At 43.4% G+C, this 3,935-nt stretch overlaps 1 long non-coding RNA gene across 1 annotated transcript; it reads right to left on the bottom strand.

The window, feature by feature from the left end:
- Positions 1 to 566: 566 nt before the first annotated feature.
- LOC120677590 lies at positions 567 to 3,190 on the bottom strand. Its single transcript, XR_005676369.1, has 3 exons — positions 2,814 to 3,190; positions 1,029 to 1,172; positions 567 to 952 (listed from the first exon to the last, which is right to left on the bottom strand). It is a non-coding gene; the product is annotated as an uncharacterized LOC120677590 (long non-coding RNA).
- Positions 3,191 to 3,935: the final 745 nt, after the last annotated feature.

Here is a 3,935-nt window from a genome sequence, read left to right as displayed (position 1 = left end):
TGTTCGACGCTCAAGAATTCTTATTTAGGCTGTTCATATCATCTCATACATAGTGCTTTGATCTAAGATTGCAATTCTTCCATGTTTCTGCAGTAGCATATTTTCCATGGAGCTAGGGTCCAAAATAGGAATCAACTAGTGTTTCCAAGACTCTAGCCCGGCCAATCCTGTTCCACTTAATTCTCTCCCTTTTTCATTGCCACATATCTTTACGACTAAGGAGTGGGAAATCTTTCTTCTGTTAAACAAATCAAATGTTTCATTTCATCCGGGAAAAGTCACCTCTTTTCACTACCACTACTCCAGCACCCCCCATCACCGCTGGTTTGGGGGGCGTTGGATTTAAGTCGATGGTGATGGGAGAGGCCATCACCGCCGGTTCTGGAACCGGTGGTGATGGGAGACACATCACCACCGATTCAAAAACCGTTGGTGATGAGTCCATCAACCGTTGGTGATGGGTGCTCATCACCGCCGGTTTGTTTCTTGAACCGGCGGTGAAGACCTTTTTTCCATCAAAAAAATATTTATATATTAATATTGCACCACCTTTACAGCATATATAATTAAAGCAGTAGAATTCAACTAAACAGCTTGTACATCAAGATTAAACGAAGTCCATACATCATGATTAAACAAAAGAGTCCATACATCAAAATTAAAACGAAGAGTCAATACATCGAGATTAAAACCAAGAGTCCACACATCAAATATATTGTAATGTTTGATAAGAACGAAGTCCATACACCAAATATATTGTAATCTTTGATGAGAACGATACGGTCTATGCATTACACCTAGATTATGTGTACTTAGCTCCATCACCTTGACAGGAGCAACCTAATTCATCGAGCTTGGTAATAAGAGATCGACCCTTGGGCATCTTGTTCCGACCATGTTTGGGCCTACAGGCAACTAACACCTTGGTCTCTTCCTCATTCTGAGCTGCCACCTGCATATATATTAAACAGTTATTTCCTACAATTGATCCAATTAGAAGAGCTCACATATATGCGATAATAAATTACCTCATCATTGCCATTGAGGTTTAAGTATGCAGAAGGGCTTCCATCCCCTTCTCCACCCTCACCATTACCACAAGCCCCTCCATCCTTCTCCGCATTAATCTCTGCTTTGTTTCCCACAATAAGACTTGAATAATGAAAATCGCCCTATTATGCATGCATATGAGTAAAGAAGCTTGGTTTGCTCAAATTCCATTTTTGTATGGCAAATCATAGAAAGGATAAGTAGAAATAATACGAGCGTGATTGTGTTGACCTCACCAAAAACATTACCAAGTTTCTGTTAAAAACATATCATAATATCCTTTCAAAGATCAACATAATGGCAGGCACAGCACCAAGTCAACATGTTCATCCCAAAAAAAAAAGCAACGACACCCCACGAACAAAAAAAAAGAAGGCAACACAGGGTTCCAAAAAATTGTCCATAATGTATTTCTGTTCTAATTAGTACCACAGAAACAGAGAAGTTAATATTGTGCTTCGTGTCTAAACCTAATACTGTGATATTTCAGAGCTGCTGTTGGCCTTGCTGCCCTCCCTGTCCCATGCATTTGTGGCAGGTTCCCATCCATCAGTTTTGGACAAACTTGCACATACTATCAATTTGTGTGGTTTCTTAGTCTCATGAAACAGTGATCTCTTCTAACAAACAGTAACAAACAGATCTCACAGGGAAGAAGTAAAATCAGCATCACTATCATTTCAGCAGCAGCAAACTGTTTGATACATTTGGCCTGGAAGCAGCATCACTATCACAGTAACAAACTAGATTAACACATGTTGGCCTGGAAGCACGAACTCTTTCCTAAACATTTATGGGGTTCCAAAGAGTCCATTTAATACATTTGGAGGCACGGATAGCTTTGCTCAACCAAACCATTTAGTCATCATATTACAATTAGGAGATGAAGGCTTAAGGTGCTCATTACTGGAGGACTGGGTGTATGCAAGTCAAGAAAAACAAAAGAATTGCATTTTCTTGCAGTGTCTCCTATAACACACTTATCCACCAACATCCTCGAGCTAGCGACCAGATCATGCATGGAGAAACAGCCTATCTTCTCAGGCCCTCAACAATTCAGAGATGCCTGTAAAGCAAAACGGTACCACAAGAGCTCCATGCAGATAACTTGAAGTAACTGCTCATGACTCAACATTAAGTTCTTGACTGTAACAATTCATACATAATTGAGAATCATAAGCAGCAGTAGCAGGTAGCAAGTCATTCACCGCCACTGATTTTCCCAGTGCATGTACTAACTCAGAGAAACAGCAGCTGTTGTGACTTGTGAGAGTTGGATAGGGGAGGGAAGGTAGCAGAGGGAGCAGTGCGGCGGACTCTTTGGATAGCAGTGGCTCCCTGTGCATTTATTATCTGCACAAAAAGACTATACATGTATACTCTTTCTCGTCAGGAATCTGCACATGAGAAAAGGATTGCAAGAGCTGCTGCCGAAGCTCTATTCAAGGTTATTGGGAGATAACACAGGAGCTACATCTATGGCCGGGGCGACGACCACGAGTCAAGGACCGAATGGATTATGCATAAACAATTTATACACAAACTATTTCAGTGGTCCTCATTCTATTTCTTCAGTAAAAATTATATGTATAGGAAGAGCACCGAAATAGCCAAAACTGATGAATTAGGGAACCGTCTCTTGATCCTGAACCAATTTAATTTAAGAAAGCTGGTGCAATCCTAGCTCAATTAAAGGACCCTAGCACAAGTCGATGTCCAGGCCAACGAGATTGTGGGGGTGGGGGGGGGTACCTAAGAATTACCTTGATAGATGCAGGCACGTCAAGGAGCGGAGGAGCGAGTAGGAGGCCGGACCTCCTCGCCACGGCGGCAGGACAGCTCCTCGCAACGGCGGCACGGCAGAGCCTCGCGGGGGCGGCGCTGGCGTCGAGGGAGGCGCCGGGACTCGGGGACGGCGGCGCGTGCGGCAGGGGTCGGCGCGGGAGCTCAGGGATGGCGGTGCGTCAGGTGCTCGGGGCGGGGGCGACACCTCTGCACGGGACGGTGGCCGCCGCAAGCAGGGCCGGCGGCCGGAGCGGGACCTCCTTGGAGGCGCTGGCGGGACGAACAGAATTTTGGGAGGCAGCAGGGTGTGCGCGGGCTTATTTTGTGGGGAACGAGGCTTCACCGTCGGGTCCAGCTCCGACCCGGCGGTGACGAGGCTCTTCACCGCCGGGCCCAGCCCACACCCAGCGGTGATAGGGGATCTTTACCGCCGGGTGCAATTGATTTTGTGATGATGTAGATTTTTTTAAATAAACAGTGATATAGTTTTACGCTACAATTAGATATTGATATAATTAATATAAAATCTATCTAATAATACTTTAATGGATAAATATAATTATACACCGATGCAATTAGATAAGTGTCCATCCAATGGATCTAAGTAAATACAAAAATAGTACTTTAGTGGAGTTATGTATATATATAAATAGTTCTACTAGCACATGCAATCAATAAGTCGAAGTGGAGGCATATAATTAATAAAAATACTTCATATCACTCTAAATATTACATAATTTAAATGGCATATAAATATAGAAAAGATAGCTTCAATGGCATCGTAGTCGCACGTAAGATAGTTCTTTGCACTCTTCAAACACAGGTAGGTTGATATTAGGTTCAAGTGGAAAATGCACTGATATATCAAAGGATGTTGGTGGAAAATGCATCCCAAGCCAATTAATTGTGTGAATCAGGTCTGCTTGCATGCAACTTGTCAAGTGTGTTAGGGTCTATGACCTTGTGTGAGCTAGTTCGTACCTTGAATCAAATATGTGAAGTTCAACCCTCAAAATTTAATGAGTCTCTATCCAGTGGCGAATCTAGAATTTGGATTTGGGGGGAGGGGGGCTCATCTTCCTCCTCTTCTTCTTCCCCTC

This window comes from Panicum virgatum, chromosome 6N, assembly GCF_016808335.1.
Source record: "Panicum virgatum strain AP13 chromosome 6N, P.virgatum_v5, whole genome shotgun sequence".
Classification (NCBI taxonomy): domain Eukaryota; kingdom Viridiplantae; phylum Streptophyta; class Magnoliopsida; order Poales; family Poaceae; genus Panicum; species Panicum virgatum.
The sequence above is the reverse complement of the archived record's forward strand: the minus strand, read 5'-3'. Positions and strand labels throughout refer to the sequence as shown.